This window comes from Phyllostomus discolor, chromosome 13 (assembly GCF_004126475.2).
Source record: "Phyllostomus discolor isolate MPI-MPIP mPhyDis1 chromosome 13, mPhyDis1.pri.v3, whole genome shotgun sequence".
Taxonomy (NCBI): Eukaryota; Metazoa; Chordata; class Mammalia; order Chiroptera; family Phyllostomidae; genus Phyllostomus; species Phyllostomus discolor.
This window is the reverse complement of record NC_040915.2, coordinates 74,193,481-74,209,407: the sequence shown is the minus strand read 5'-3', so window position 1 is coordinate 74,209,407 and position 15,927 is coordinate 74,193,481. Positions and strand designations below refer to the sequence as shown.

The 15,927-nt window shown below is 45.2% G+C and overlaps 1 protein-coding gene and 1 non-coding gene across 2 annotated transcripts in view; both read left to right on the top strand.

Annotated features, from left to right (window-relative positions):
* UBASH3B (ubiquitin associated and SH3 domain containing B) overlaps positions 1-15,927 on the top strand; it is a 146,603-nt gene that overhangs the window by 26,080 nt on the left and 104,596 nt on the right. The window lies entirely within an intron of this gene.
* On the top strand, positions 6,298-6,404 carry LOC114510525. The gene has a single exon (XR_003685687.1). It is a non-coding gene; the product is annotated as a U6 spliceosomal RNA (small nuclear RNA).

Here is a 15,927-nt window from a genome sequence, read left to right as displayed (position 1 = left end):
GCTTCTGCTTGGAGGCTGGGAGAAGCCTGTGAGGTTACTGAGTGTGCAGTGGAGGGTGGGTTACAAAGAGACAGTCATCTGCTGCCATCACACAGCAGTGGCTGGGTCAGGGTGTGCTGGATGTGTGCTGAGCATGGCAGCAGCTAGACTGATTTATCACTGCCATCTGGGGTGGCCCAGCTGTCAGAACAAGATCAGCCCATCTCCTTTCCCTCTTCCCTCCGCCATCAGAAAAGCAACTGGTTGTGAATCAGCTGCCCATATAAGAGCCACGAGGGAGGCTCAAAGGGTTAGTGGGGAGGACAGCAGAGTGCAAATTCTCCTCCTGAGTGGTAGTAGCCTGCTGACTCACTTTGAGGCCTTGAACAAATAGCTTTTTCTTAAATAATTAATCATAACAGCTTTCACTTATTTATGTGTATGGCGAAGCAAAGCCACTGCTCAGAGCCAAGTCTCTGACCCCTGCACTAGGCTGCCTCCTTCCTTCCTATACAAGGCTCAGCTTGTCTTCCCAACAGCTCTTTGATATGACTGGTAGTAATATCCTCATCTTATAGATGAGACCACTGAGGCACTGAGAAGTTCACTTCCAGTTGTTGGGCAAGGAGTGAATCTAACACTTCTGAGTCAAAAATTCCATATGCTTTGTGGTCTGTCTTTCCTGAGCTTTTGATTTTCCTTTCGTTGGTGTCCAGCAACTCTGATCAGGAGCTTCTCTGAGGAGGACTTAGTCAGACCTCAGGGGCCAGCACTCTCTCTGGCAGGTCTGGAGGAGCAGCCCCACTCTGGGTGGCCTGCAGCCCACCGGACTTGCGACAGGGGCCAGCACCAAGCATTGCACAGCCTGGGTGACCTGCTCTGTTAAATTGCCAGAGCCACCCTGCAGTGAAAGGAAATTTAATAAACTACCGATTTTTTAAAAATTAAGGAACATTTTCAAACAGCATAAAGGTAATAAGAATGGCATAATGAAGCAACATATCAAGCAATTCCTGTCTTGTCTTATTTCGTCTACACCTTGTACTTCCCTAAATACTTCAAATTATTTGGAATATAATCCTAGGCATCACGTCATTTTATCTGTAAATATTTCTTTATGTATCTCTAAAATATTATGACTCTTATTAAAATATAACCATAGATCTATTATCACACATGAAAAATAAGTATGTATCAGCGACATCTATTTGGTGATTACATATTCTCAATTGTCTTATAATTTTTTTAAAATTATGTTTTTGAGTATGAACCAGGATTCAAATAAGGTTCATACTTGAACTGATGGATGTGTCTCAGTGTAGCTACCTTTCCTTCCCACGCTTCTCATATTTTTGATTTGTAATTTTTTTGTTGGTGAAGCTAGCTCATATATCTACATTTTCCCATAATCTGGGTCATGCTCATGGCAGCCCAGTATGTCATGGAACATCATTTTCTGGCAGTTCTTATAAATTGATAGTTAGAACAAGAGGAAGCTCTTGATACAGCACAAGTCCTCATAAGAGAAAGGAGAAAGTCACTGAAGAATAAGCTAAGGTAGGGTACTTGTCTTGCCAAACCAACTTGTACCATATGTCCTGGGGTCTGTGTTCACATTCAACCCATCTATTAAATTGGCTATAGATACAAGATTGACCAATGAAAAGTGATCTTATGAATAAGCATTTATTGAGTAGCTGATACTAAGCACTAGGGAGTCAAAGTCAAATGAAGCCTAGTCCTGGCCTGGGCATGCTTGTGCTCTCCAAGGGACAGACCAGTAAGGCAAGGGTGCCTCGTGAGAGCGCTGTAGGGAGTGAGAGACGCTAGAGCTGTGGGAAAGGGGGATTCATGTCACTGGGTAATGTGAGGTTTCCAGAGGAGGTGATGTGTTATGAAAGATGTGGTATGGACAATGGTTTTTTTTTTGAGGTGAACATATCAAGATTTTATTGTCACATAATAAACAAAATATGAAGCTTAAAGCTGGATGACTTGGCCCTTTCTCTTTTTATCTTTTCTAGTTCAGAGTGCTTGCATGTCTTCATAGGCAGCATTCGCTTAGACCTGCAGTTTCCTCTGCCTACTTTCCCACTAGATGAGCTTCCTGATAGCAAGGACCTTGACTGTGTCCTTCGTTACCCTGACCCTGTGTAACGCCTACTGTTCTCACCTGGGGCTGTGTTTCCCTCTGAACATTCCTTGATGTGAGTGCCTCAGTTTGTACATAAAAATAGGCTTATTAAACTGTGGAGAGTTCTAGCCAGATACATTTTGTGATAATGGCACCCCTCTCGTTGGTATAGCACATGACAGTTTACAAAGCATTTCTCTTCTGGTTGTCTTACTTGACTTTCACAGTAACCCTGTTGAGGTGATGGCAGGACAGATACTGTTACCATCATGAATGGATGAAGAAGCCGGGCGAGTGGCACGAGGTCCCTCGGCCAGGGAGGAGTGAAGTGGGCGCTGGGTGAAACCGGGCCTGGCCCAGCCCCTGAGCCGGTGCTCTCTTGGGCACAACAGTCTGCAGGACCACCAGGACCACCTCCTTTTTCTGCTCACAAAAAATAAAGACCGACAAGGAGCATGTTTCATTCCGGGCCACCCAGAGAGCCTTGTGCAGATGTCGACCCAAGTTTTAGCCTTTAGTGGTGTGGGGTTCTTTAGGAAACACAGTGTGGGACTGCTTAAGTGCCCAGCAGGAAGTCTGCCTGGTGAGGCTATGTGGATCCAGAGGAGCAGACTTGTTCTGCATCAAGCTGAGTTGCGTCAAGTCAGAGACAAAAGTCCATGAAGGAAGCATGTGTAAGAAAACTAGTAACACATGACCTAGTGTTCAAATAGCAAGCCGCGTGTTCAGCATGGGGAGGTGCAGGGCCCTGCTTGACTCCAGGCTCAGCGTGGCAGCAGCCTTTCTCCTAGTGGCGCGCAGGGAGGCCATGAACGGTGCAGAGGTAGACTTATAAGGAAGATTAAAATGGTGCTGGGGTGATCTGAAAGGTTAATAAACCAGTTATAAAAATATTTCGGTGCTGGATCCGTGCAGGGTGAGGAGGCTTTTGCCTATGATGTGCTGGGAAAGAGCACAGCCTGGGAAGAAAGGCCATCCGGGCACACAACTTGAGAGTGGGATACAGGGAGCTGAGGATGCACTGTCCCCTCTCCCTGTCCTGCTGTAAGTGCTGTCCTGCGAGGACGGGCCCAGGCACCGATTCCTTTCCTTCAAATTCCCTTCTTCGCCTCACATGCCAGCTGACCGCAGACAGATCAACCACTCTTTGACTACACCCTATGTTTTCCTAAGTGAAATGAAACAATTTCATGTTTTTCTTGGCCTCAAGTGAGGTGAGGTACAGTAAATACGAAAAATCAAAAGTTTATCCTAAGCCACACAAATGGTAGATGGTTTTGTTACCATCACCGCAGAGCCTTTAGGAGCATCTGCTATAGGAGGTAAGGTCAGGGCACGTTTGGGTATGCACAGGTAGCAGTCTGTCATCTCTTCGGGATCCTGCCTGAATCTCCTTTGGCAATAATGACTGATTACGTGGCTGGGCACCGACTCAGGCCTTCCCATTGGGGTGGTGCCTCACAGCACTGGGGGTCACATGGGAACTTTTCTTGCTACTCTCCCACAAGGGGGAGACTTCAGAACCCGATGGTGGAGAATGGGCATGTGCTCCGTTGGGGAAAGGGTGTGCAAGGAGAGACCTGGAGGAAGACATTAAGCATCATCTGCTGTCCCCTACTATGTCATGTGTTTTACATGCTGTCTTCACTCCTTTCCGTTGCCCCTGTCAGCCCATTTTCAGAGGGGAAAGTTAAGATGTTTTCCCGGTCACTCAGTTAGTAAATGGGATCAAAAGTCTAACCCACGTCTGCCTGAAAGGCCGGGTTCTTCCCACCACACCCCAAGTCTTGCCACCCCTTTGCGACCGTCTTCCCGGTGCTCCCAGGCCTCTAAGCTGCAAGAACTATGCATGTCGTGAAGCCAACTCTGTGTTGTCTGTTTTCTCTATCCTGACACGAACGCCTCATTCAAATAACTACTACTATTACTAATAATGACAATACTAACTGTAACTGAACAGAGAAGAGTGTTTATGACTTTAGTTTTACTAGATGGTCTGTTTTGGGTTCTCTGCCCAGCTTCTTTAGGGCCTAGTGATCTGGGCCAATGGGCACGGCCAGAGATGCAGCCTTAGAGAGAGGACTGTTCATCTGCCGTGAGATCCCACCAGTTTCTCGCTCATGCACTGCGCGCTATGGGAAGAAGGGGAGCCATCGAGGGCCTGTTGCTTCTGACTGTGGAGATGTTTGTTGTACAGAAATTGAATTGCTTTGGTGTCTTCTCCAGGATCGACTCCAAAAGGAGTGGGGATGGGCTCTTGGTTATTTCTGATGGGCCTTTAAATAGTCCTACAATTTAAAAAATAACATATGCTCATTGTGTTAATTTTGTAAAGTATAGAAAGAATACAAAGAAGAAAAAGCAAACACCATATCATACATATTATATATAATTATATAGAATTTAAACACAGTTGGGATTTTTACTTAGCAATTGGTTGTGCACATTTTTCTACGTCATAATTACCCTAACCTGATTTCTCATGCATTTCTAATATGCCATTAGATGATATGACAGTAATTAACTCCCTATTTCTGGGAATCTGGGTCATTTCATTGTGATGAACCCTCTCACAGATAAGTTTCTGTGTTCTGAATAGCAGACTGAGATTAAAAGCCTGAGTTTTATCTTTTGTAAAATGGAGGTATTAATCCTGTTTTAAAGCACCATCTGGATTATATAGAATAATGTCTATAAAGTACTTAGCACAGTGCCTTGCACGTAGTTAGTGCTTTATAAACAGGTACTATTGTTAGCTTACTTTATGTCTATTTATCCTCAAGGTTTTTGAGGGCTGTGTGGTTTTATCGTTAATTTATCTGAAGGCCAGTGGAACAGGAAGCCACTGTGAACTGTCAGCTTAGCCATGGTTGAAGCCTGTCAGATGAGGTACCACAGGTGGGCCCTGGCAGTCAGACTGCTGCTGTCTGGAGCATCCTGACCAAGACCTGGGCTCCTTGGCTACCAACAGACTCCATAGCCTGGCAGCTGCTGAAGTTTAGCTGCTTGCCCAGGAGAGCCAGTGAGAGCCACAGAAAGCCATCCCTCTGTTAGAAGCTCATCCTTGCCCCTTATTGCCCATCTTTGTGCCTTCAGTGTAAGGAATGGTGGCTGAGGGTGGTGTGCTAGGCTCGGGGTGATCACCACGGCTCCCAGAGGAGGATTCGCTTTGGGGTGTGATACCCTAAGAGTGATTTACACCTGTCATCTTGTCCTGTATGATGTGCCACCTAATACCCTAGTATCAGTGATCATTTGGTTTGTGAAAGGCTGAAGCCCAGAGGGTTTACACGATTTGTTTAAGGTCATAAAACAAATACCGTAAGTGGCAAAGCCAAACCAAACCCCAGGTCTTCTGGGTCCACCCCCACTTTAATTTTCTCCTTGGACCATGCTTACTTCCAGTAAATGAAAAGGAACCCAGGATTAGAGGTCATGGTTAACTGGTACAGGTGTGTCTGCCTCTCTTTCCTGAGAGGTTCGTCACTGGAACTGAGACCACGTGGCTCTGGGTCCTGCCCTCTGCCTGTGGGGGACCTTCCTTGCAGCTAATTCTGTTAATTAACATCATCAGGAAGCAGGAAGGATCTTACACTCGGTAGCTCTTGTTTCTTTTCTCCCTCCTAAATTTCATACAAATACTTGAAGCTGTTATTTGTAGGACAAAGTCACTGCTTTCTGTTCAGAAACATCTGCAGCCAAGCAGTGTTTCTCTCACTTCCTTGGGTGTGAAGTAGAGGAAACTGGCCTTCAACACCTCAGCCCCTCTCCACCCAGGCCTGGGAGTGGAGACTGGGCTGCCAGGCCTTCCCTCCTGCAGAGCAGAGCAGAGCAGAGCACAGCTGGGAGGACTGTGCTATGGCTCCACCTTCCTTCAGGTGCTCCTGGGCTCAAACTTAGCTCTTTGGTCAATTGAAATTTTTAAATTTTTAGCCCTGGCTGGCGTAGCTCAGTGGATTGAGCGCGGGCTGGGAACCAAAGTGTCCCAGGTTCGATTCCCAGCCAGGGTACGTTCCTGGGTTGCAGGCCATAACCCCCAGCAACCGCACATTGATGCCTGTCTGTCTGTCTGTCTCTCTCTCTCCCCCCTCCCTCCCTTCCCTCACTAAAAATAAAAAAAATAATAATAAAATCTTAAAAAAAAACTGAAATTTTTAAATTTTTACTTAAAAAGTGTTTTTACTGTGCTCGCTTCGGCAGCACATATACTAAAATCAGAACGATACAGAGAAGATTAGCATGGGCCCTGCACAAGGATGACATGCAAATTCATGAGGCGTTCTGTATTTTTAAAGGGGGGAAATTGGGAAAACTATAATAGCATAATCAATAAAAAATACTTAAAATAAAAAAATACCTTCCATTTAGTTAAAAAAAGTGTTTTTATTGAGTTTTCAAAGACACTGGTTCATCTGTTACTGCAATAGCCAGCTATCACTTGCAGGAAAATTGTAAAATGTCAAATTGTGAGTTATTGTGCAAATAGAAAGGCTGGCTTTTTTTGCCTCTTGCTGGGTGGGTGCGGACAGAGTGATTCTGCCAAGTCCCTCGGACCCAGCTGGAGGCCGAGGCAGACATTCTGGGCAGACATTTTGCGGCAGAGCCCGTGTTGTGGCAGGGCCAGCCTAGGGGCCCAGCTGCGCTTGTGAGGGCCAGGCCCAAGGCACCGAGGCAGGCTGCATGGCTGTGGCTTGTGATCATGAAGGAGGGCAGAGATCATACAGGGTAAGGTCACAGAATAGGCCAGCCTGGTAGTTAAGAATATTGAAGTCCTTTGGGCCTAGGCCCATTTCTTGGCTCTGTCATTTTTGTAACCTTAGATGAATGACTTATCTCCCTCAGCCCAGATTTCCTCACCTATGAATTGGTGTCAACAGAAGCACCTATCTCCCAAGTTTGGGAGATCATTAAATGAGACAATGCTTATAAAGAGCCTGGCAGATAGCAAGTACTCTATAAATGTCAACAATGAATTTAATATTTGTATGTTTTTACTGATTGCAAGTTCAGGTGCTTTTGGAATTGATAAGAGGAGAGAGGTAGAAAAATATTTTCCTACTAGACATTCATTTCTTCCTTCAGAAAATGTTTAGTGATGACTCACTCGCTGGCAGGCACTCTGTAGGCCATGGGAACACAAAAACGAGAAGCTCATAGTGTACCGAATCCCAGTGGCATACAACAAAGAATTGTACGGACATGGGCAAAACCATGCCATGAAACAGATGCAATGGGATGTTGTGGAAACAGTTGGCTTGGGGAGCGGGCACTGGAAGGCTTCTCAGAATGGAAACATGGAAGGGAGTTTGCATGTTGTTGAAGGCACTCCAGGCAGGGAGACTGGCTGCACAAAGACTCAAAGAAGGGAAAGAAAGGCCGAGTTTGTCTGGTACAGTAACAGCATATGGGGACACAGCCAGAGACCAGAGATAGAAGACACATTTCCTTCCTGCAAGAGGTTAGAGACTGATAGGGAGAGAGGGACAAGTGAACTAGTGGTTATCGAGGGCCTCGTGTCACGGGCATCCTGAAAGTAATTGCTATTTTCAACCCGAGTGGTAAAGAACGCCATGGAGGGAACACGACACAATCTATGACTTGCAGATTTGAGAGTTAACCAGTTGGAGGAAAGTGTGGGGAGAAAGAAAACCATTCGATAGAATGTGCAGAATGGAAAAGGGCTTGAAGGTTTATGAGTGGGCATGGGTCGCTTGAGAAAAGCAAGCCTGTGAATATGACTGGAATAAAGAACGATGAGGCAAAACAAAAGACACGATGAGGCTAAGATGTGCATACATCCATTCACTCAAAAAATATGTCTTGAGCACCCACAGCATTCCCGTGCAAGGTTCTAGGCCCAATCTTGAAGTGGGCTAGGGGGCACAGGTGGTGTTAGTGGACCCTGGGGACTGATTTGGGTGAGATGCAGACATGACATTAAGAAAACAGTGACTCACATGGTGAACAATTATTTAGTTTTCAATTCTGATTATAAGGGAGAGAGTCTCAGTTTAGCTAATTGATGTCTAACACCTCTCTGATACTTGTTCATCTGTCTTTTTAACAGACAGCTATAGGCCTTAGGCTCAGAGCACTGGCAGGCAAGATTGTATAACTAGAATTTAGTAAGACTGTTTTGCTTCCTGTTTTTTTTTTTTTTTTAATTATTGGATATTTTCTATTCATGGCAAATGGTGCTAGTTTTTCATTTATAAAAATCATATAAATTTTTTAAAAAATGTATTTGAGTTAAAGTAAATAAGTTATTTTAAAGGAAATATATAAGTACAGTAGAATACAGGTACAGATATGGCAAAGCTAAGGGGTTGATTAGGAAGTGGCCGGAACCCAGGAGGCACAGTCACTGCTGCTGGGAAGCCGTGGTTTTTGTGGAGGAGGAAGGAGCAGCAGAAGACATGTATTTGACCGGGGTGCCTGGGGGCCATATTGGTTTTGAGGTCCCAGCTCCTAGCATAGAGCTAGACAATTAGCAGGTACTTAATTTTGGGTGTCCCAGGGCATGCTCTTCACAGCTGATCTTCTTTGACATCCAAACCTTGCATTTAATTTTCTGTTAAATTAAATGCACTAGTTCACTTTAATTTCCTTGCATTTATTTACTGATGCATGGATGCCTGGAAGGAGCTGGACGCTCTGGCATGGGGTGACAGGAGCCTATGGATGGACAGGAGTTCCTGCACTAGGGTCAGGCTGGCAGCATGTACACCTGGTTCCCTGCAAACGTGATAAGTCCTCCCCACTTTGTGCTGTGATGACACTTCACCATACCTGGGACCAGCTCCTTGGATCCTGTAATAGTCACTCCATTGTTCTCAAGAGAGATGACAACCAGAGGTAGTGGGTGTGGGTAAGTGTCTAATACTGCTGCTGCTGCCGTTTCAGTAGCTCTAGGAGACGTTGTGGTTCTTGCTTGCTTCTTTACATGTTTTCACTATTATAAGCATTGATGTACATCATGTTTTATATAGTACAGTCCTTTTAGCACCTGGATGTGCTGCTTGGATCCTTTCCCTGGAGGTCCAGTGATGCTTGGGAAAGGCAGGGAAGGACTGCTCTGCAGCCCCTCTGCATCTGTCCACAGGCTCCGGCGTCCATCGGAGGGGCGTTAAATGAAGTCCTCCTGCTCGTTCTGCAGAGCTACCTGTAGTCTCGAGCTGCTGGGAAGTCACTGAACAGCCACGGTGAGCCTGTGGTCCCTGGCCCCGTAACCAGTTTATAAATCCTCAGTTCCAAGCAGATAGGATTTTAACCTTCATGATGATTTCTACAAGGCAGTATGTCACTAAACATGTATTTTAAAAGACAGCTACAGGGCTGACTGAGCCAGTCATGCGTGCCACGCTGCTATCCCACCATTTTCGGGCTGCATCCAGCATCAGGGCTATATCAGAGCAGCCATGCAGGAGCCTGCAAGGCCTGGCTTCCCTCTGTGCGGAGCGCACAGAAAGCAGTCCAAGTCCAGGGCAGGCAGATCTGTTGACAGACTTGCTCGTTATCTTGTTTTCACATCAATTGCAACTCACGGGGCTGTTAGAACAAGCGTGGGTGGGGGTTCCTCCTGCCCTGCCCTGTGCTGCCTGTTAAAATAAGAGGATGGTTTATCACATTGTTTTCACTGAAGATCAGGTAGCAGTTGTGACTCCAGGGGGTCCCTGCAGGGATTTGTGGATTGCAAAGAAGAGCCCATCAAGCTCTTTTGGGGCTCCATCAACACCAACATAACACACATCTGATTTTGGAGATTAGGGTTTGGGGACATATGAAACTTTGTTTGACTGCTAAGGAATATTAGGTAGATCTCCAAACATTTAAACTACATTTTCAAACTCAAATAATCAGACAGTTTTTCATATCAATTTCCAGGAATTATAGCATGCACTTGACCACTGGCATTCAAATTGCACTTTTCAGTCCACGAAGCGCTTTTATATGTATGATTATTCCCATATTTCAGATGAGGAAACCAAAGCTCAGAAATATTAAGAAAATTTCTACCAAAGTCATGTGTTTTATGGCTAGTGACTGAAGTGATTGTGGAAGCTGGAAACCAAAGCCAGGTCTCCTGCTGCCTCCCTGTTCTGAGGGTTTTTTCCCTCCAATATCCTGCTTCACATGTGTTTCTGTCTTTTTGTCCAGGTTGAATTCTCCCTTTGCTGCTTTAGCATATAGCACCTCAGTGCCTTGATTGAAGTTTAGGGGGTACAAATAGAGACATATAAGATAATTGGAGATTGACTCATTGCATTGCCCTATAGACTCATAAGTTTACAGCAATTTAAAGATGTTTTTAAGGAGTTGCTACACTGACAAATTCATGAGCCTGTCACGTGCAAGAGGGTATATATTTACATACCTCCTCCCTGAATCTTCCTCCTATTTCTGGAGACTTGTTTGGAGATACGAAGGAACTTGCCCAAGGTTGTGTAACTGGTAAGTGGTGGAGCCTGAGTTTAAATCTGGGTTTGTCTCATTCAAAGCCAGCCCTGTCTAGCCCCTATGTTGTGTTGGAGGAGCAACCAGAGCAGCAGAATGGCTGCTGCAGGCTCAACACAGGCAGCGTGGGGTCTTGCCTGTGCCGTCCTGGTCTCCTTCTCAGCACATCTGCAGGCCTCATCTCTCAGGGTTGGGGTTCTCCTCTGTCCCATCCGATGGAAGTTGACACTGCATGTGACCTCCTTTTCCCTTACTGTGCCCCGTAATCATGAGAAATTTTTTATTGCATTTGACATCAGCCATTGATTTCTACCTCCAGTTGCTACTCTACGTTCCAGAATTCTCCATGCCTGTTATCTAGGTCAGGGGTGTCCAACCTTTTGGCATCTCTGTGTCACACTGGAAGAAGGGTTGTCTTGGGCCACACATTAAATACATTGTGACATATAAGCACAAACAAATCTCATAATGTTTTAGGTAAATTTACAATTTTGTGTTGGTTTGCATTCACAGCCATACTTCTCCATACCTGACAACAAAGTAGGAGGGAATAGCTTTTGAGACTATAGAAAAGTAAGGCTTGCATAAAGTTAAAGTACAGAAAGAAGGTGATGCATCACATAGTGGAAATAGCACCCACAGTATGTGACTGCTCTGCACATGTGGTAGGTGGGCACCAGCTTTGAGGTACTACAACCCAGGCCCAGAAGCACTCTGGGTACTGTGTGTGGAGGCTCCCCATGCTGCTGCAAAGACCAGAACCCAGAGCTGGCCTGCCAGCCCCCAGCCTTCCCATACCCCTCCATCCTCTACTGGCCCTGCACCCTGCATTCCCAACCCATTGGAAAATTTTCTGCTTCAGTGCTGCCACTGATGTTCATTTAACCTGAAGTTGTGAGTATGAATGTATAGTGTATGCAAACCACAGACTGGGACTCATTTAAATATCTTGGTCCCTGACAGGACCTCGGGGGCAGGAGAGGTGGAGGGGAGTCTCATGGAAGGGAACTATATCTCTTAGGTGTCTGATCTAGGGAACCTGTTTCCCTTAACCCTCACAATAATAACACTGAGGGTTGTTTGTCTGAGAGGTTCACAGTGGGAAGGTCATGTGCTCAAGATTTCCCAGCTATCAAGTTGCAGAACCAAGACCACAATCCAGTCTTCTCGCCAGGGCACATACGTTTTACACTTTGCTCTACATACATTGTAGCCAAGTTCCTGCCTTCCACATCTTATAGGGTAGGGAGTAATGTGACCCCTGATCTCAGAGAATGCACAGCTGGAAAGAACAGGAATGTGGGGCCACAGAACTGGGTTTGAATTGTGGCTCAGCAGCTTCCTGTGTGTTCTTGGTGTCCCTTCAATCTCTCTGTGCTGATGCCTATTCTGTACATAATAGTATCTAACCTCCAGAATTATTGTGAGAAACACAGAAGAATACAGATTTTAAATGTTTTGTGTTCTGGTTTCGGCCAAGATGGAGGCATAGGTAGAAACCCTTTGCTTCCTCGCACAACCAAAAAGAGGATAACAGCCAATCTAAAATCAATAAACAACCAGAAGTGTTCAAAAATCAAATTGCATGTAACTCCAACAACAAAGGAATTAAACATTCAACCAGATGGGTAGGAAGAAGCCAGGCAGCTGGGAGGGTGGAGAAGACCCTTGGCAAGGTGGCGGACCATGCAGGCAGGACTGGCTGAATGGGAACCTGAGACTCAGAGCTGACTGTGGACTCCGGTGGGAGTTGCCACGGTGGGAGAAACTCTCAGTCTCACATGAGAGTTCAAGTTTGTTGGAAAGTGGAGCTAGAGCCCAGCAAGCGAGCTGCATTGTTCCCTCTCTGACCCCTCCCCCACAGACAACGCCACAACACAGCATAGAGGGTTGCCCTGCTCTGGTGAATACCTAAGGCCCTGCCCCCTTACAACTTAACAGGTACACCAAGACAAAGGAATATGGCTTAAATGAAAATTCAGAGCAAAATTCCAGAAAGAGAGCTAAACGATGAGGAGATAGCCAACCTATCTGATGGAGAGTTCAAAACCCTGGTAACTGAGATGCTCACAGAACTGATTGAGCTTTGTCACAAAATGAAAGAGCAAATGAAAGATACCCAAAATGAAATAAAGCAAAATATTCAGGGAACCAACAACAACAGGAAGGAAACTGGGACTCAAATCAACAATTTGGAACAAAAGGAAGAAATAAAAAATGAAGAGAGGCTTAGGAACCTCTGGGAAAACTTTAAACGTTCCAATGTCTGAATTATAGGGGTGCCAGAAGGAGAAGAACAACAGCAAGAAATTGAAATTTTATTTGAGCAAATAATGGAGAACTTCCCCAATCTGGCAAAGGAAATAGACTTCCAGGAAGTCCAGGAAGCCCAGAGAGTCCCAAAGAAGTTGGACCCAAAGGGGAACACACCAAGGCACATCATCATTAAGTTACCCAGGATTAAAGATAAAGAGAGAGCCCTGGCGGGTGTAGCTCAGTGGATTGATTGTGGGCTTGTGAATCAGTCACTGGTTCGATTCCCAGTCAGGGCACATGCCTGGATTGCAGGCCAGGTCCCCAGTGCTGGGGGTGGTACGTGAGAGGCACCCACACATTGATGTTTCTCTCTCTCTCTCCTTTCCTTCCCCCCCTAAAAATAAATAAATAAGATATTTAAAAAAGAAAGAAACCACACTTAAAAAAGAGAATTTTAAAAGCAGCAAGAGGAAAGGAGAGGGTTACCTACAAAGTACCCATTAGACTATCAGCTGATTTCTCAAAAGAAATCTTACAGGCAAGAAGGGGCTGGAAAGAAGCATTCCAAGTAATGAAAGACAAGAACCTACATCCAAGATTACTCTATCCAGCAAAGCTATCATTTAGAATGGAAGAGCAGATAAAGTGCTTCCCAGATAGGGTCAAGTTAGAGGAGTTCATCTGAAGGAGTTCATCATCACCAAGCCTGTATTATATGAAATTTTAAAGGGACTTATCTAAGGAATTGAAGAAGATCAAAAACTATGAACAGAAAAATGACAACAAACTCACAACTATCAACAACTGAACCTAAAAAAAAAAGAATGAGAACAAAAACTCAGCAAACAACTGGAACAGGAATAGAATCAGAGAAATGGAGATCACATGGGGGGTTATCAGTGGGTAGGGGGAGAGTAAAGAATGGGGAAGAAGGTACAGGGAAGAAGAAGCATAATTGGTAGGCATAAAATAGATGGGGAGAGGTTAAGAATGGTATAGGAAACAGAGAACTCAAAGAATGTATATGTGTAACCCATGGACATGGACTGAGGGGGCGGGAATGCTGGAGGGTTGGGAGGTGTGGGGTGGAGGGGAGATAAAGGGGGAAAATTGGGAAAACTGTATTAGCATAATCAATGAAATATACTTTAAAAATGCTTTGTGTTCTGTTAAGCTCTACACAAGTGGTATAATTTAATTCTGAAAATTGATCAAGGCATTGACAATGGAACCCACAGGACAGTGGGGGAACTGGCCATTAGCCAATCAGGAGCTCTACTCACCTGACTCACTTGGTGGGCAGGTGTGTGGTGTGAGATCAGGGGTGGGTATTCGTGGGGGCCCAGTGGGTCTGGGAGGCCATGAGACACCATGCCAGCCATCACCCACCTTGGACGAGCCCTGGTGTGTGAGTGAGGAAGAGTCATTGCCTGGAGATTATGTGGAGACCCACAAGTTATTCTTCACAGACTTGGACCGATATCTGATTGTTCAAGGCTTTAAACTTAAATGCAAAGTCACTAGTTCTGAGCGGATGGTTTAAAGTCGAGAGCATTGTCTCCTCCTTTGGTTCCATCTCTGACCAGAGTTACACAGATGCTGAGTACTTTAAAAAAAAATTATCCAAGTTTAGGATTTTTTTGTTAAGCTTTATAGTTTGGTGGATAAGCTTAACCTTTATTTTTAATATTTTCATTTTATTTTTTCAGTTAAAATTTTCTGTGCTCATCTCATTCACTCTCATAACTTCTGGTCACTGCTTCTAACCGTGGGGCTAGCAGCATGGGAGGCCCTGAGGAAGCGCAGCACTGACCGGTGCAGGAACACATCCCCTGGGGCCAGGAGATCTGCAGTGGGGATGAGCCCTGGAGACTTAGGACTCTGCTCCCCGTTTGTGTGTGCTAAGAGTTCCAGAAAAAGCCACTCTGCTGCACATTTAACCAGAACCATCATGTTGCATCACAAAAAGACATATTAGTGCCATGGGTGATATTTTCTGTTTTATATTAAAAATTCCCGGTCTCCGCAATCCTGTACTGATATCCATGGTTGGGAGATCCTGCTCCATCTGCTTTGAATTTCTTGGCTTCTTTGTCTGAGGGCATTAACAAATCTAGTTGTATCTTGGGAGGGTCTAAGGATTTACCGATTGATTTTTGAATTACAAAGAAAGAAAAAGACAGTAAGAAATGTTCTAATTGTTTTTTTTTTTTTTAGTTGGGCACCGGTAGCTTGAAGTCCTCAGAGTAATTAACACAAGTGCAAAAAGTTAAATGTTCCAGACTAAGAGGCAGTGGGAGAAACCACATAGCATGGAAATAACAAAGTCTTATTAATGAGAATGAGGCACTGGCAGTGACAAGTCACACTAGTCACTGATGGCATGGGAGCCTTTCCCAACTGCCTTTTGGGTGGTACTCAGTTTTCCGACATCTGGGCTTTTCACTGGGCGCTTGTTCTTCCTTCTGACACCCATCCCAGGGTCCTGAACTCCGTGGAGGCACACAGAGGATTACCCCGTGTTGCGGTGTAAACCCCTTGCACCCCCACAGCACCCACTTGCCAGCCCATGCTTCTCATGAATAACTGAAGGTGTTCAGAGAAGGTGGGGTGGTGGGCCCAGAATAAAAACAATTCCTTCCTCTGACATTTCACTGGAGATGTTTCTGCCTCCAGCTCAAAACCTGTCCTGACAGCTTTTGCCCATGCACACCATGTCCCGCCTCTGAACTCCTAGGGCACTTGTTGGCCTCTTCCCCTAGGAGCCCTTGTACCACCATAGAATTCTTCTCCAAGCTTCAACCCTGATGCCCAGTAGAGATGCCAGGCCCTGAGAGTGGAGGCTCTGCCTCCCTTAGTCCTAACATGGGGCTTGTGGAAACTAAAGTGTACACTCAACAGAGAGAGATGATCAGCGAGTACCCCATGAGGAAAAGTGCCATTAGTTCCTTTATAGAATTATTTGCTTTAATAATGAGTCAAGTCCAACATAGTTATGTGCAAGGGCACATTCTCTAAAACACAGCTGACATCAGCGAGGAGAGAGATGTGAGGTCTAAAATAAAGATCTGTTGGGAGCATTTAAAGGAGGGCAGAGAACATCA